The sequence below is a fragment of the Empidonax traillii genome, unplaced genomic scaffold (assembly GCF_003031625.1).
Source record: "Empidonax traillii isolate 1590-97213 ecotype Southwest subspecies unplaced genomic scaffold, ASM303162v1 scaffold1247:size388203, whole genome shotgun sequence".
Lineage (NCBI taxonomy): Eukaryota > Metazoa > Chordata > Aves > Passeriformes > Tyrannidae > Empidonax > Empidonax traillii.
The window spans coordinates 361,737-380,095 of record NW_020956440.1 but is presented as its reverse complement, the minus strand read 5'-3'; the positions used below and the strand labels follow the sequence as shown (position 1 = coordinate 380,095).

The window sequence follows — 18,359 nt, the reverse complement described above, 5'->3', positions numbered from 1 at the left end:
TGTGTATCCATAGAATCCCACAATGGTTTGGGCTGGAAAGGACCTTAAAGACCATCTTGTTCCACCAGGGACACCTTCCACCAGCCCAGGGTGCTCCAAGCCCCGTCCAACCTGGCCTTGGACACTTCCAGGGATCCAGGGGCAGCCACAGCTTCTCTGGGCAACCTGTGCCAGGGCCTGCCCACCCTCCCAGGGAAGAATTCCTTTCTAATATCTGATTTTAAGGGTTTCTCAGGGATTTTAGTAGCAACTATACTACAGACTTGGAGTGAAGCAGAGGGATCCTCTCGTTGTTATTTGTTCACGTGGAGTGAGAATCCAACCTACAACCCTTCAGGGAGGAAATGGGTGCTTACCTTTAGGCAAAGACTTTTTTCCCCTGCTGCTGCTCTCTGGGATAAGGTTGATAGTGCAAAAATAAAAGCTTAAATAAAGCTTTTATATTTCCTTATATTAGAATGTTTGCTACATCTTGGTCCTCACTGAATTCTGATTTCATAAGCGTATCTTCTCTGTCCATCATGTTCTTTGTATGACTAAGAACCAGCTACCAAAACATGTGTTTATATGATTAAAGCATGTACTGAATAAATTTCCATTTTTTGTTCCCCTACTTTTCAAACAATTTGATTGGTGTCTGGTTTGGATGATGCAATGGTTGTACTGGAACTCCTTGGGAAAGGGCTGTGCTTCAGCCCTTTCTTTGGGGTTTAGGTTGGTTGGTTGTCAGCTGAGAGCTGCACTGAGTTATCAGGGAAAGAGTTTCAGCTTTTAGTGGAGCCAGAGTTGGGACAAACAAGGTTTGAGTAGCTCCAGTGTAGAGTTTGCAGCCAAGCAATGAGCTGGTGAATGGACTCATGGAGTAGAGAGAACAGAAAAAAAACCAGTGGGAAAATTCTGTAGAGGACCTGACCAGGTCACTGCTTTTGTCTTTTGGCACTTTGGGAATTCCCAACTAAAAATAATCCAAGACAGCCTTTCTCTGTAAAATAAATCAACTCTAACAAGAATGAGTTTAATGTATTAAAATATCTGACTTTCCTTATGAATTTGTACTTTCAGGTATTGGAAATTTGACTGAAGTCTACATATCATGCACTGGAGAAGGTAATGACTCTTTAATGCTAATTTTGATGTGTTGATGATGCTAATTACTCTTTATTCTTGCCATCATTGCATTGAAATATCAGAATCTTCTTTGCATTGTTTGTGCCTTGGACTGAAGAACAGCCCCAGAGTTTCTCAGTGCCCTGACAGTGGATTTCAATTTCCCTTTTTAAAAGAATATATGTCTGTCTTTAAGTTCCTGGGGTGTTTATGTTGCATTTATGCAGTTTTACTTGGGAAGGTTTATGGAAAAAACAGAACAACTTGTCTTCAGCTTAATTTTTTGTTGTTACTGAGCCATTGTTTAAAGCATGCACATCAGTTAAAGAATGGAACCTGTACAAAAGGGTATTGATAATTGATATCTTGTTATCAATAGTGTTTTGGGTTGTTGGTTTTTTTTTTTTTTTTTCTGGTTAGGCTCTTATTTTTCTTGTGAGGAGATTTTCAAAACTGGTCTTTAATTAATCATTGAATGATTGACCCTGTAGCTGAATTAGCCAAACAAACCTGTGGTGTTTGTGAAACTCAAATTTTCTTAATGGCATCTCAGCTTGAATGTCAAAGGGAACCAGCACTGTTGGTGGAGAGGTGGGTTTTGTACTGTATAACCTGAAATTATCTCAAAGGGCTTTTTTTCAACATGCTTTTAAGTAGGAATTATATGATGTTATTTCCAAAGGAGAACAAAATGTCTTCAGAGCTTACAATTAAGTATTCGAAAAAATAAATGTTGTCTTCCTTCTTAGCTTTAGGTGTTCTTTTTGTATCTGTTCAGAGAAGGTTGCAGGGGGCTTCTGATGAAAATACTTCATTTCTTAATTCAGAAATTTCTGCTTGGTCCTGGGTGGTGTTCATAAGGAAAACTGAAGCTATGGAGATGAAGTAAATATTCTTATTCAGCCTGGGCCCTTTGGAATGTGCAGTGCTCTCTTGGTGTGAGGTTCTCCAAGACAGTATGATAAATTTTGTGATATATCACTTTCTAGTGGTCTGAAAGGAAAAGCTTATTTCTTAATATAAAAGATAACTTTGAATAATGGACTCCTCATCCCTTTGGACAGTACTCCTAAATTAGCCTCAGAGCCCTTTCTCAGGTGCAATCTCATTTCCAGGTTCCCCACAGTAAAAAGGAGATGCTGATCCCCATTTCATTTGGAAAGTGTTTTCAATCTGCTGATGAAAAGTACTTCTGAAGAGTTAGGCAACCTTGATTAATTGAGCCTGAATAAGAAGTGCAGGATCAAATCTCAGGATATTATTTTTTAGGCTGCAGACCTGTGTTCTGCATTCCAAATCCTTCCAGGCTGGTGTGATGGGAGGTGTGAAGGGCTGGAGCAGACACTCATATCCATACTGGTAAATGGCTTGCAAATGCTGACACTGCTGCAGGCAGGAGGGGGGGAAATTGCTTTTTTGTTTACAGAGCAACGTAGGTATTTGGTAAACATTCCTCATTAGTGAGGATGTGACTGGAATTGGTGGGAAATGCCTGAGTTCTGTGCTGGGACCAGCAAAGTGGCATTAAACGAAAGCCGAGCGTGGAGAACCGAATGTGAACCACTGACAGTTCGGTGATGAGCTGTGCAGTGCTTAGGTCTGGGACCAGGAGGCAGAACTGGGTTCTTGTGGTGTGTGGGAAGCAGGGAATGGAACAGGAACGCTTCCCAAGCTGCTGAGACGTCCTGAGCTGTGAACTCCTCTGAATTTTGTGTATCTGAGTCCTGCTCTTTGGCCAGCAGTGACCTCGAGGTCAGCGCTGTGCTTTCGAAGAGCGAAGCACAGCCTGTTTTTTTAGGGGAAGAGTGGTCCCACACACTGCTGTGCTTGACAGAATTCCACTTATGGGGACTGCAAATTCAGCTTTTACACCTGTTTCATCTCTTGGAGACGGCAGGACTTTTTAACCCACACTCCTCAGCAGCACGTGGTCCTTGCTAAGCCCTAAGCAAGGCCATGGGGGAGCCAAGTTTGGGGTTTTGATTCTGCTCTGGTGAATCAGAACTGGGCTGTTGTTGGCCAAAGTGGCTCAGTAAGTGGATTTCATAGGAAACATTTGTGCATTGTAATGGTATAATTATAAAAGTCTACTTTATTACCTGTCAAGCTAATTAAAACAGCAACAGGTTAACAGTCCCCCTTGAAGCTTGTGGCATCTGTGCATTGTATTCAAAACCAGGCTTAGAGTGTCATTTTAATTAGAAACATTACCAGCAGACAATGTACAGTTGTGCTGGAGAAATGTCCTGGTGCTGAATGTGCTGGGTAATAGCTGTACAAAAGGAAATGACAGTGAATACAGCCTGAAAAGCAGTTGTTTGAGGCAGGGCTTGAAAGGATTGGGACTGTCTTCAAGGGCATCCAGAGTGAAGTGGCAGCTTTCTCTTCCCTTGCTGTGTGTTGGTGGCTCACAGCTGTTGGCTGCTTGACTCTGGAGAGCTGCCACTCCTTCCAGGTGGGAACACACTCAGCTGGAAGTGCTGTGGGTCAGGGTGTAAGAGGATTACCTGGATGCAGGCTCGGTGCATGCAATCTTTACGTCAGTCCTTCAAGGACAAGGGTTGTTTGTGGTCTCCAGGCGTCCTTCTGCTTCTCGAGATCCATGGCTGTCCCCCTTCCCAGGCTCCTTATTGTCAGATGTGTCTGCCACCCTGTCCTCCTACTCCTTCCCAGCTCTCCTCTGAAGATCTGTTATGCCCTTTCTTTATGATCTCCCACTCTTCTCCCATCCTGACTCTTTTCTCCCCTCCCTGCACCTTCTGTGCCTCTCTGCCCACCCTTTCCTTAGAAGCCTCCTCCTCTCCCATCAGCTGGGCTTCTCATGCCACCAGGATTCCCCTCCACGTGGAAAGCCCAGATATTAAAACTGAATCAGTAGTTCTAAAGTAATTTGATAAACTAAATTAGTGCAGCTGCCGTTTTATGGTGGATTTAGTTGTTCTTTTAGAAGTTAAGAACTGCCCTCTTGGAACTTGCACCTCAGAGACAGTTTGATAATTTTACAGCAGAGGGAAGTGACAATTGCTTGATACATATAACCTGGCTTGTAATTAATCACTGCAGAGTCCACATTTTGCTTGATTTTGGGGGTAATATTTTGAGTCGTATTTAGGATGGAGTCCTCGTGACTTGACTTTTCATCATAAGAACGTGGTGAATACAAAAGGCACCCACCAGATACTCGGACAAAAGTTGGGATAAAGTGATGTGAACTCATGGGTGCCTCGTTCCAGCAGCTTTGCAGAACTCTGAGAGTATTTTCTTTCAGAATACGTGTGAGGGTGTGTTGTTTGTGTTCCCTGAGTGGGTACCTGGGGGCTGGAATAACACCAAGGGATGTCTGGTGAGGCAGCAGTGCCATTATTTCTGAAGCCTGCCACAAGGAATATTTTGGCACAAAGCAAATCTGCCCTTCTGCACTTGTTTGATATTGTAAAAGAGATTATTGTGGCCTTACAAGAAGGTTAAGATGTCGTGAAGTTTAATACAGTCTGAAAATAGTCCCGTTAAAGCCACTGTTGCTGGTGATTGATGAGGCAGGTTATGATGGGAGCTCTAAATCTCGTGTTTGTGTGTGCAAATTGCCATTTCCCAGCCTTTTCAAGGTTGCTGGGTTTATCTCTTGGTGCAGCCCATATTTAAGGACTTCATGTTGCATTAGCCTTTGATTAAGGGGAAAGGAACTTTGATGATAAAATGCCCCTAACAGTGGTTCTGTGGACTAGCTTGGAATAACTTATCAGTCATTTTTCATGACTGAGAGCATGTTTGGGACATGAGGGTCACCCTTTGAGGATTAATTTCTGAGATAAACAGCTAATGGCTGTTGGATGATTATGGTCAGAAGCAATTATTATGGCATTTTTCAACTGTTCATTACTACAATAAAGAGTCACTAGGCTAAGTTTTAAGCTGCTGTTTAAATAGCTGGGTCAGGATGTGTCAGGCTGGATTCCAAGGTGTTATAGAATGATAGGAGTTGCTGACATTTCTTCACCACCTGCTCTGGCAGAGGTGGGTCCTGACAGTTGCTTTTGCCCATTTTACCTTATTTTTTCCTATTACCTGAACTTTCTACACCCTCAAAGTCAGCAGCTCAGATAACCAGCTGGCAGTTTCATGGAGTCCCCTGTAAATATCAAAGTAAACATGTATTTTCTAGATACAATAAAGAACATTTCACACTTTCTTTAAGTTTTCAGACAGGTGTCACTGCCTCCTTTTCCTCTGGGCTTCAGGTTCCCTTTCTTCTGTCTCCTTTTTAAAACTTCTGTCATCAGCTGAGCTGAAAGATCTAATGGAACAGGACGTTGTGAGGACAACTCATGAGCTGCTGGAAGGTGGAGGTAAAAGTGGTAGAGCCTGAAAGCCTAAGAAATGTCTGTTTAATTCTATTTAATAAAAAAGGGGGAGCCCCAAACAACAGAGATATGGGGAGCTGCTGTCACAAGCACTGCTTGAAGGGAGTGAGGAACTGGCTTAGGGAGGGAGAAATAAACTGAGAAATAAACTGCTGAATCACTGGAAGCAAGGAAGTAACACAGAGTGGAGAGGCTCTGCAAAAAAAATAAAAAAAAATAAAAAAATAAAAAAATGAAATGGCTGCTGTAATTCAATTAAAATCACAGTAGGATTTGCTGGTGGAGATGGAACATCCGTCATCCCGTATCTCACACTGGCTGGTGCCTCAAGGGCTGCTTAAGTGAGTGGAGAGCTCCTGAAAAATGCTGGAGTGACAGTTCTGCAGCGATGTGAGTCTCCTTTTCCTCACAGACAGATGTGTTTTCCCCAGCACACCTATTGAGTTTGAACTGCTGCTCGGTCTTCAGGCAGGTGACGCTTTTTTTTAGTTGATTATCTGAACCAAAAGTTGTAGCTTCTCCTACAAACTGGAAGAGGAAAACTCTATGGGAATGCTGCTTGGGTAATGGAGCTGCAGGGGTTGGGGGCTGCAAATCATTTGGGGGTTTATGATTTTTTTTTTTCCTAATGATTTAAAGATGTGCCCACGAAGGGCTGAGTGATGAGGGAGCTTCAATAGCCTACACTTGTATCACCAGGATATAAATCAAAACACAGGCCTGGAACACCCACCGAAGGAGCTCTGCTCCCAAGTGAAGGAGACAAAATCAGGGTGGTTTTTTTTTAGTCAGATTAAACTGCACCACTTTCCCTTGGTTTTCAGTCAGCATTTCTTGCTGCAGGTGGGACAAGAGGTTTGGCCTTGGCTCTGTGGCCATTCCTGGAATGGCTTCTTTGCTATCAAACCTGGTGTTGATCACTTGAAATGCCTCCAATGTGCCCTCAGCAATTTATTTTTTTTTAATAGCATCAATTAACATTTAAGGAATTAATTTCAGACTCGTGGAATATTAAACATTTACTTTACAAATGTAAATGAGGTGTTCAGGCTGTGCATCTCTCGTGCCCCTTAACCCAAATACTTGTAAGGCAAAAAGTGCTGAAGTCTGCAAACATGAAGGTGTGTTTTGGTGCTGGGGTTATGAAACATGGCATTATTGCTGCCACTTTGGATGCTGCACCAAGTGGAATTAAGTTCTTTGCTCAGATTCAAGGCTTGGAGCAACCTGAGCTTGTGGAAGATGTCCCTGCCCGTGGCAGGGGGTGGAACAGGATGAGCTTTAAGGTCCCAAACCTTTCTGGGATAATGAGAATAAGTGATACCTCTCACTAAAAATTAGGAATCCTGACCCTGTCAACCCTTCGTGGTTCACTGTGGAACACTTTGTGGTTTTTCTCCTCCTTTTGAAAAATTTGATACCTAAACAACTCAAACAGAATTTAAGATCTTTCAGAAAATCTGTAATTAGTTAAGATGAACCTTTTCTTTGCAGATTAGTAAAGATCAGACCTAATATCTTTGAACTAATTTTGTCAGCCTTTTTATTGATAAAAATTGATATAAATATGATTCTGCTAAGAGATGTCACAGTGAGACATCAAAAGATGTTTCCCTGGTCTGTCTTTGATGCTGGGACAAGGGATGCAGACATGCACCTAAGAAAGTGTGTTGGCAAATGGATCCATTGCTTCAAAGGATCCTTGTGCCTGCTGAAGGGATGAGAAATATTTTCAATCTGGGGGTTCAGTTTTTTTCAGTTCAAGGGTCAGTTGTAAAGGTTTCCTTTCTTTGAATTTTGAATCTTCGTTTCTTTGGATCACAGTTGTCTTTATTGAGAAGGAAAATAAGATTTTTTTTTTTAATGCCTTGTTTAATTCATTCAAACTCGTCGTTGTTCCTGTTTATACCATTTTAAGAACAGATTTTTCACCTTACTTGGGAGAATATCTTTAGTTTCAATTTCTCATGATATTTCTCTTTTTAAGTGATTAAACTTCACATACTGTGTTGCAAGTTCTGGTTTTTTAGAACAGTTGAGTTTGGAAAGGGTCTGTTAGGTGACGTAGTGTAACTGCCCTGCTCAAGTTTTCTAGTAAAATGTTATTTTAGGACTTATTGAGTGGCAGTTGTCCTCAATACACCATGTGGCATAAAGAAGGAATTGGAATATGACTCATTTTTTGTCTCCTGTCTGTAATTCCTTCTGGTCTCTTCTCATCACTTCAGCTCCCTTGCCACTTGTAAATCTTTTAGGAGTTATCACTTCAGTCTCTCAGCCCCTATTTTCATTCCTCTTCACATGTAACAACTCCTGTCCATCATTATTCCTTTTACTATTAGGTCTGTATTTTCCTTTGTGCCTCTGATTCATTACCAGCTCTGAACATGCAGGATTTCAGAGCACTTGTCCCTGATTGTGTTCTATTTATTTCAATGGCTTAACTGCCCAATATCAGAATTTCCTGAACATGGAGCCTTACAGGCAGTAAACAGCATTTCATGCACTACTGAAGTTAATGGGAATTTGGATCAGCTTTGTGATGCCCTACTTCAAAGTAGTTCAAAGATCTCTTATTTCCTCATTTTCCTCTTAATCTTCGTTCCTCTCATTCCACAAGAATTATCACAATTCTACTGTATCACCTGCTTTGATACAGGAGATCTTATCCAGCACAGTCCTTGAAGTCTTTTTTTTCTCTTCCACAGGAAGCAGATGGGGAAAAAAACCCAACTCTTTTCATGCCAAGCAGATGTGTCCTGATTTCCTTTGTTTTTATTTAGGTTTTGCCACAGTCTGTTATGCTAGAATTAAAACACCTCATCAGAGGCTGATGATTAGAGCTACTCCTCTTTTTTTCTCCCCCCCCTGTAAAATGTCATTATAGCATTTCTTCCACTTTTTCTTGGTGATTTCTTTTGCAACTCTTAAACTGCTGTGGGCTCTGCCACTCGAACTCAAGCTTCCACCATTGACAATCTTATATTAGTAATTATTTTTGATACAGCTACACCAATATATTGCTCATGATTTATTTTCATGCATGGAGATCTTACACTTTCTGATCTTTAGTATCCAAACATCTTAAATGGCTTGGCTGTTCTTGGGACCAGCTTGGCAGTAGATGGAAGATTAGGAAGATTAATGAATTAGGAAGAAATTCTTCCCTGTGAGGGTGGGCAGGCCCTGGCATAGGGTGCCCAGAGAAGCTGTGGCTGCCCCTGGATCCCTGGAAGTGTCCAAGGCCAGGTTGGACAGGGCTTGGAGCACCCTGGGCTGGTGGAAGGTGTCCCTGCCCATGGCAGGGGTGGCACTGGGTGAGCTTTAAGATCCTTTCCAACCCAAACCATTCCATACACGTAGTACAGATGGTGTTACCTGATTGCATTTCATCTGCTGGTTTTCAGTTAATTGCTTTGCTGTGAACATTTCTAAGCAAGGTGTAAGTGGTCTTTCCCAGAGACATGAATCTTTGCTCTGTCTCCTGGTCATTACCCAGCACTGCAGATACCTTCAGACAGATGTGCTGCTTCTCTCTCAGCACAGAGCTGCTCAGATCTGGTTTTCAGACAAAGCTGTAGAGCTGGACAGAGTCTGGGCATCCCTGTGCTGTCTTTGTTCCTGTGGGAGCTGTTCCTGTCTGTCTGTCTGTCAGTCAGTCCTGACGTGTGGCACGTGTGCTCAGTGATCCCGGGCTTTGCACAGGGAATCTCCCGAGGACCTGCTGTCATCTCTGCTGGGTTTTCACTTCTTTGTCTTCAGTGCTTTCTGCAAGTCACAAATCACATTGTCTTTGCTGGTTATGCCGGTCTGGCTCTGGCAAGGGACCTGCAACTATAGGCTTGGGTTTGCTTTTTATCATTTGACAACTTTTTCCCCTCCTTATACTCCGTGTTTACCATCTGCGTTTTAGAGATACAGTAAACAGGGTTACAAAAATACTTGAAATGTATCTTCAACTCTGTTAATTGCACTAAAGTTCACTTTCTGCAGTAACATGAAGTGCTTGGAGTCTTTTTTTGTTCTGCTCCAGCCTGCAGCAGAAAAAGTCCCCAGTTTCCAGATGACTTTGATTTCCCTTCCGAAGCCATTCTGGTGTAATTCTGCATTCCGAGGCGCTCTCGGTGCTAAAGCTCTTTTATGCTGTGGTGTATTTTTAACTAATGATGTGTCACTGTACCAGCTTGGATTTTCTTGTATCTATTCTGTAAACAACTAAAGTTCCTTTTAAGGGGGAGGAGGAGGAGAAAGAAACGGTGCCAAAGAGTTACAAGCCGTGCTCGTCTTTGCGCAAGCAAAAGAGCTCAGACTGGCCTGGGCCCAAATTAATTAAATGTTCCATTTAGTGGAAGATGTCAGTTAGGAATAGATAACGCTTTCCATCTGAAGGGCTTGACTGGTGGAGAATAACGTGTCTGTGGGAGCGAGCCTCTGAATGTTACACAAATGTCAAAGCAGCAGGAGAAGTTTGGAGGCTCGGGCTGTGTTATCTCCTGGCAGGTTCTTCAGCTCCAAGTTTTCCATTAAGAGGGGCAGCGTCAGCAGAGTGTTTGGGGATTGCAGGAGCCAGGAGGACCAAAGCGTTGTGGCATCAAGGGGGATGCTCAGAGCAGTTATTCCTGTTGGAGGATTGCAGGGCCTGGAGCGATGGGAGAACATGTGGGTTTACAGGGGAATAGTGGGCAGAGTAGCTCTTGACATTGATATTTGATGAATGGGTCATTTGGACATACAATGAGGAAAGAAGAGGAAACCCTTTGGGGTAAATTTGAGGAAGGGTTTAGGAAAGGGACTTGATCCAAGTAAAGCAATGTACTGACAAGTGTGTGTGGGGGGAAGGAGACTGGAAGGCTTCTCCATGTGTAATTTTCTGTCATAATTGAATATAGCTGTAGTTTCTGCAACTTTCTGTGTCTATGAAATCAGTTACCTGGAATATCCCTTCTCAAATTGCAGTGCTGTAATCTCACATACTGTTGAGCAGGTAACTAATAACCATTTACTGATGTAATACTGCCCTCTGCTTAAAGAATGCCAAACTTCATTGCAGGCTTGTACACTTAAAACAAAACATACCTGAGCAAAGAGCATGGGAGGTTTTTATCCAGGAGTCTGGATCACTTTGGTCTGGAAGGCCAGATCCCTGGTGGTTGTGGGATGTAAAATGTGAGTACTCATTCCATCAGCTCTGTTGTGGGTGGGTTGTTTTACCCATCTGGTGTTGTGGGATTCTTCTTGTGGCTCTAAAAATGTGCTATGTTTTGTTATTCTGCTTGAAAATGTTTACGTAATAATTCTAGCTTATTGAAAGAGTCTTGAGGAGAGGTGGTTAGGTAAAAGAATGGCTCTAATTTAGATATCCATGAAAATCAGAATGGCTCATTGTGATTAATCTGCTTGAAATAAATGCCAGAAAGGTGAAAAATGATCTGCTTGTCATCTGAAGTGACTTAGTGCACTTCTTTCTGCCACTGCACATCAGATGTGTTGTTTTTGCTGCAAGCATATTTCACGTGGGATGACAAATCTTAAATCACTACTTTGAGAAGGGATGTAGAGAAGCAGCTCCCCATAGCACTTGATTCTTTTTATTTAATCAGCCTTGTGGTCCACTTCATACAAGGACTGCTTTCTATGTAAATATTAGATATGTTCTGCTTTATTAAGGAAATGTTTGGCATCCTGTTACCAGAGAGCTAATTGGGTCCATAGTGAGTGCCTGAGTTAGGGCTGCCTTCTGCAGCACCACTGATGTATGCACACCAGGGATTGGAAATGTTCTGGGCATCTCCAGGAGAGTTGGGCAGTTTTTGTAAGTTTAAAAAAAAATGGCAAAATAACTAAAGAATGCACATGTCTATGAATCTTCTTCCCAAAGCCTAAGCGTGTAATTGTACTAAAAATAAAATACTGAGAAATATGAGGTATATAAGGTAAGATTTTTTAAAGCCCCAATTTATCAGAGCTGACCAGATAATTCCCAGTTTGTAATTACTGGGCTAATGTAGCATGATTGCCTCATAACAGAATGCGTGAGGATTAATATCTTTATATTTTCAGAATGAATTGGTGAACATTTGTCGCCACAAAGATGTGGAGGGGAAAGCACTGATTTGTGGAGAAGTATGGGCAAGTGTGATGTCATATGCCTTGGAATACAGGAATGAGAACATGGAATTTAAGTGTTCCCTATGTATGAGGAGGATTGGGTTAATGGAGACTGGGGCCGAAGGGTAGTTCATTTCTTTATTTTTATTTAAATTATAGGAACCTTTGGATTTCTGTTTTAATTTTTCCCGCCTTAAGAGAGGTCTGGTGTCTTTTAAACTGGGCTGCTCTCCCTTCCTGCGAGCTACATGGTTATTCTTAGATCCATGTTCTGTTTTTAAATCCATTAAGATATTGGATAAAATGCATAAAAGCAGCCAAACTGGAAATCCAGGCTTTCCAGCTCTCAGGAGAGTGGTCTGTGACCACGATGTACCAGTGTGTGATCCAGCCCAGTTAACTGCTAATTTCTTGAAGCTCCTCTGGGTCGGGAGGAAGGAACGAGATAATTTGATATTGAACTCTGGAATGCCTCTGAAGGGAGAAAATAGCAGCCAATGTTCACTTAAAAGCACGTTTATTGGGTAGGAATATTCTAAGAATCAGGAGCTCAGTCCAAGCAAGTTGCAAAGACTGCCAAGTTCGCAGTCTCGGTGGGATTTAGTCAGGGATGCCCCAACTCCCCCACACAGAGATGTTTGAAGCACTTTTCCTACCCAGAAGCAACACTGGAGATGGATTTGGAGCTTCAACGTCACGTTTCAGTATTTACCTCCGAGGCAAGCTTTTCACCAGGCTGAAGTTTTAAGAGCCTAAATTTGGGAGTTAAATACTTCCAGCATCTGTGGAGCTCTCTCTTTCACGAGCATGATGTTTTAGGCTTACAGAGGTGTTTTCAATACCTAATAGCAGTGTGGCTAGAATATACCCTTTAATTAAAACAAAAGAACTTGAGAGGGATGAAATAAACACAGCCATAAAATGAGCAAGTGCTCACAAGGTTTCCATTTAATCAATAGTCGTGCCGGCGGTGATTGCGAAAACTTCAGGGCCCCGTTTTAATCAGAGATGTTTTTTTCCTGGCACGGGGGCGGAAAATATCCTGATTAATTAATTTCTATTCCTGGAACGAGCCAGCCTCCCAGCAGAGCTCACCTGAGCAGCTTGGTGACAAGGCAATATGCACTGAAAATGTAAGTGGTCCCTGAGTTGATGTCGTCAGACCCCAAAGCCAAACCCGCGGCCGGGGCTGATTAATGAGTCGCTTTAGTCCCAAAGAACAAGAGGCAGAACTCGAGTGCTGGGGAAACCTGGTGGTGCTTTTGATGTAGTGGGTTTATTGAACTTTTTTATTATTTTTTTTTTCCCTGGCTGGGAGCTGTGTTATGACTTTTTCTAGAAGGAGTTTTGATGTCGGGGCTATTTTAGAATAAAGAGCTTTGCTTTTTTTTTTTGATTTGCATGTCGGCCTGGCTCCCGCAGTCTGTCCTTGCTCAGCAGGCAGGATCCTGGTTTGCTGTGCCTGGAGGGGTGCAAAGATGTCCCAGATGGGATGGAAAGGTAACAGCCTCGCTTCTAGGAGGTACTGGTGTACTAGTTGCATATAATTAGGGATGTTAACAAGGGCATTATTGTGCTAATTATTATGCCTAATTATGGAAAAAAAAAATAGAAAATTTCATGGCCACTTTCTGCTAGACAGAATTTAGAAGCTTTCCAGAGACTAAGTACATTAATTAATCTACTGTGCTTGTTTAAATATAAGAATATACTAAAATATTTTCTGTTAAAGGGAGGGGGGAAAAAAAAAAAAAGAGAAATGAGAATAAGTGACCTTTCTAGTGAAGCAACCTATTTAACTAAGTAAAAATAAATAGCTAAATATAATCACAGAAATGTTGTCTTCAGTGATCCACTTGATGAAACAGCCCAGCAAGGAACTGTAGGAGAACAGGCTATAAATTGGACTGTGGGGAGGAGGAATGAAGTGGGAGAGAGGAGACAGAAAGATTTTGTATTGCCTTTGGTGGCAGAACCGGCTTATTGTGAAATTCTGGGGTAAAGAAGGTGGGTGCCTGGGAGGACACCAGAAAATACCCTGTATGCCTTAAATGTCCCACAGAGGAGTTCCTCCACTTTGTCCTGGGAGGTGGCCAATTCCAGAGTGTCAGGGCTAGAAACACTTGAGAAGGAATTTGGATGAGGGTGATGGTGCACCCAGAGCACCCAGATGCCCAACCTGGCATCTGGGTGGTGTTAAAACACGTTAAGAACCTTTTCTTGCTGCCCTGTCACAGAGTTCACAGCTCGATCATCCTGTGAATCAAGGCAGGTTTTAAGAGGACAAGAGCTCCTTGAATTCTTTTTTTCTCCCAGTTTATTTGCACGAGAGGGTAAGAATTCCAGCCCAGCTGTGCTATTTCAGGGAAGCAGAGCAGCTGGATAATTTCTTTGATGGGAACTTTGAGTGGCATCACTTAAGTAAGAACAATTTGCACTTTGAGAAGTAACGTGGAGCAGTTCAGGGAGCTACTTTGGGTATAACTTCACCCATTTATACCCCTTTCAGTCCTGTCAAAATTGCTTGTTTTTAAGAGAACAGTGCTGTGTATTACAGGGAAATCATGAAGTCAAGAAGATCTTGTGCTCACCCATCTCTGAAGCTGAGCACTCCAATCAGTTGACTCAAATATTCATTACAAGAGCAAACCCCTGCTGATTGTAATGAGAATTTTGTCTGCATAAAGCTTTTGTGACTGAGTCTGGAGTGGTACTTTAGACTTCTAAGAGTTGTACAGAGTCTTGGCTTTAAGCTAATCTTTCCTAAAAATAATACAAATTGCTCCTAAAACCTCATTCAGAAATTGGTGGTGTTTTTTTTCCTCCAGTGGGTCAAATGGACTTTGGACCAAGATGTGAAACTTTGCCTTCTGTGGGTTTTTTTTTTTTTTTTTTTTAGGATAAATATGTTTTTGTGTGCATGGAGCTGGACTGCAAGTCAGATGCACAAATGATCTTTGAATCACACAGGGCTAATTAGGAGAGCCTTGTTGTGGCTGAGTTAATTAGATAATGCAAAAACTTCCCCCTTTTCTCGAAAGCTATTCAGAAAAGGTACAGTTTGCAAAATACTTCTTCAGTCTGGAGGCGAAATGCTACACAGAGACAGGGAGACCAAATGAACATTTTATTTTTGACTCTCTTAGAAATGCTGTCACTTAAAAGGCCCAGAAGCTGCCAAGGAAAGCTTGTGCAATCTCCAGTCTCACTTTTTTTTTTTGTATCAAAAAGGCTTTGAAAAATCCTAAACTTTTTTTGACAGAGCTATAAAACTTTCTGGGAGTTCTCTTGGAGTGACTCTTCCCATCCCTGCTGACATTAAAGCAATGTGTTCCTCAAGGGACTGGTGAGCACCCAGGGAAAAGAGACAAAATGCTAATGATGCAATGATAATTAAAGCTAATTAGAGATTGGGAAGGCAGATGGAGGGAACAAGGGAAGCTGAAAATCTGGGGATTGTGTGGAGCTCATAATCCCAACAAAGTTAAAGGTCTGGTAGGGGCAGGAGACGGGGGGTCACACACACGTCTCTGTGGCACTGAGGGGGAATCCTCCTAAAAATAATAATAATAATTAAAATATTTCTGCTGTTTGGGACAGGAAGTGTGGGAATGGTGGGAATTGTCCATAACAGCAACCTCTCCCTTAAATTGGAAAAGGGCAACTTGGCACTGCCAAGATGTGTGCTGTACCTTGCAAGGGTTCTAAAAGAAGTGGAGCTTTTCACAGTCCTGAACAGATGTTTGTGTGATAATAAAGTAGATTTTCCCAAACACTTTTACCATCAAAATGAGTAGGAGCAGCAACTCCGTATCAAGGATAAGATTTAATGGAATTAATTAAGATTAAATGGGATAGAAAATCACGAAGTACCTTTTCTTAACCTGCTGAAACTCCAGTAAGACAGGAAACTTCTGGGGCTTAAGTTGCTGCTTATCCCACTGAATGGACCATCAGATTGGAATTTTCTGGATTTAAGGGGTGAATTGGCTTTGCATTTATTGTAACTGGTCTGTGGATGGTGGCAGACCTTAATTAGCTTGATACAAATGCATTACTGGGCCACAGCACGAAAGATCAGTGGATGAGAACCTGAAATATTGAGCTCAGGGTGTTGCAAAAGTCCAGGCACTTCAAACTGTTACCTAAACATACAAAAGTACATCATAAAGTTGATGCTGGAAGATGGAAAATTAAGGAACTGAAGGTGTTTGTTGGCTTTGCATGGATGTAGAAGGAGTGAGAATGTTCTGTGTAACTACAGAGTTCCAGGTCTGAGGACTTGATATCTTATTTGATTCCTTTGGACAGCTCAGTATTTGCACTGTTTGGGTAAATCTTCATCTAGATCCTTAATAGGATGACAAATGAAGTGTTGATGATGTAAGAACACTAAAGGTGTAAATCATGAAAGACAAGTATATTTTTGCATAATTTTTACCACTGGTAGCATAACACAATTTTAAGTCTTAATTCCATCTGTTTTTGATGTATTTTTTTAATCATTTAAGTCCTCAAACATTTGTCATTTTTAAACATATTCAACAGTCACTTCAATACTTTGTTTAATGGAAAAACCCCAAAATCTAATACTTTTCAATATTTGTTCTCTAGAGACCTACTGAATTAAATAAATGTAATTGTGTATTGATCAAACAGTATTAAATCCCCTGGTTTCTTAAACATTGGCAATTCCTTACTGCAGCTTTTTTCATCGTTTAAAAAAGATCCTATATATGAGGTGGGATTTTATCTGCTGGGAAATGGTGCTGGGCTCCCCAGGACTGGGAATATTCCCCTTTGACTGATCGGTTTGGGAACACTGTCCAAAGTTAAGTCTTGCTGAAACAAGCAGAATTTCCAGCTGGCCTCATTTTACTGTTTGCTTTGGTTTTAAAGTTAAAATTGGCCAGTTTTAGCCATTTTGAGTTTTACTTTGGCTTTGGAAAGCTCAGTGACTGCTCAAACTTGTAGCATTCAGGACCTGAAATGTTTCTTTACTGATGCCTTTTAACACTAATGCCTGGAAGTGTCTGTAATTCCCTGATAAGTTGCAAGGGAAATGCAAGGTATTAAAAATGATATCTATAAAAAAGGGGAAATTATTGTCTCTTACTTGTATAACACAGAAGTGTCATTAAAAATGGCAGCTTCTGGGATAAAAAGGATATTGCCAAGAATTGTTCCAACTTACTGGATTTGGGAGGGCTCAGCTGAGCTGCAGAGAGAAGCTTTCTGGGAAACGTGCTGCTTTCCCATCCTATTAAACACCTTTTAAAAAGGGTGAGTGAGCTGAAATGTTTGTCCTCTCAGCGCTTAAAAGGCTGAGCTCTCTGCCATAAGTTGTGTTTTATGTTTATTTGTATATATATGTATCCCTGGTCTCCGTGCTTTCCCTGAAATTGGATCTCTTTGTGTCCATAAATCACTGCTCAGTTGTGCTCTAATGAACGAGAACCTTCACGTGGCGCTTCGTGAGTCAGAAAATCCTCTTTTTAGTCAATTATGGTTGCAACTGCCTTGTTGGATTTTTTTTTTCTGTTTTGTTTTCTGCTAGTCACAGAAATGCATTTTAAATGGCTGGAAAAATAAAATATTAATCTATTTTCTTTTAAACCTGTAGCCCTCGAGTCTGGTGCTTCCAAACGTTCATTAAGACTAATTTGGATATAAATGGGATCGTACCAGAACTCAGCTCAGAGCACTAATTACATGTAAAAGCTTTGGTTACACTAAATCTTCAAGCACTTGTTAAAAACAGGCCCCTGCCAATCACCATTATTAGCAGGGATATTATTAAAGCAAATTAAAGTTTATTCCGAGGAAGTTCTGAGTCGAGGTAAGACAGATCTGGAAACAAATGAAAAGGCTCAACTTGAATTATTCAGAATGAAGAGCAAGGGGGGGGGAAAAAAACCCTAATGTTTGCCAGGACTTTTTCAGGAGGGTTTGTCTGAGCTTGAAATGGGACAGAAAAGACAAAATGAAATTTTGGAATGAGTATAGGATGAGTATGGGTTTGTAGTTTTGTCTCTGTATTTATATATATATTTTTTTTTCTATGTACTTAGTTTTGCCTGAATAGAACAAAATGTTTGTAATCCAGCCTGTTTCTCTCCATTAAGAGTTGAGGAAAAGCCAGTAATCCAGGTTTTTGTGTCTGTATTTACACACAGACTAAACACTGAACCATCCAAAGTAGTTTATCGATGCAGCTGCAAAAAGCCAATAAATAGTTCAAGTTTTGTGCCTATTGAGCAAAAAAACTGAGTCACTCAGTGTAGATACTTCCTAGTAATGTGGAAATAAAGACTGTCACTCCCATCAGTGCTCCCAGCGCTCTTCTAGATGTATTTTTATTATTTAAAGTTACTTTGTTTAATTCAAAACAAAGCCTCTTTCCCCTCTTTATCACCACTCCAGGCCAGGCAAATCTCCATCCTGCACGTATGGTCTTGGTTTTGGCCAGTAAAAGAGTTACATTCCCAGAAGAATTTGCTGTAAATCCTATTTTGAGGAGCCTTCACTCTTTTATCTTGGTGATTAGAAGTTCATAGTTGGGATAATGTGGATCCTGGGAAGCTGAGCATGAAGTCTGAAAACACTGGCTGGATTTTCACAATAAAATCTGTGTAAATAAGCACTAATTACCCCTCTGACAGGCAGCAACCCCCAAATCTGTATCAATTTAGGATGCCAGGCTTTCTCTAAGCAGTTTTTCTGAATAATCCATTTTAGGCCTTTATTAACCTATAAATACATTTTTATAAATCTCGATGACAT

At 41.3% G+C, this 18,359-nt stretch overlaps 1 protein-coding gene across 1 annotated transcript in view; it reads left to right on the top strand.

Moving 5' to 3' along the window:
* The first annotated feature begins 1,059 nt into the window (after positions 1–1,059).
* CNTN4 (contactin 4) overlaps positions 1,060–18,359 on the top strand; it is a 235,360-nt gene continuing 218,060 nt past the window's right edge. The window contains exon 1 of the mRNA XM_027906109.1: positions 1,060–1,107. The gene's annotated coding sequence lies outside the window, so the exon portion shown is untranslated. The remainder of the gene's footprint in view (positions 1,108–18,359) is intronic.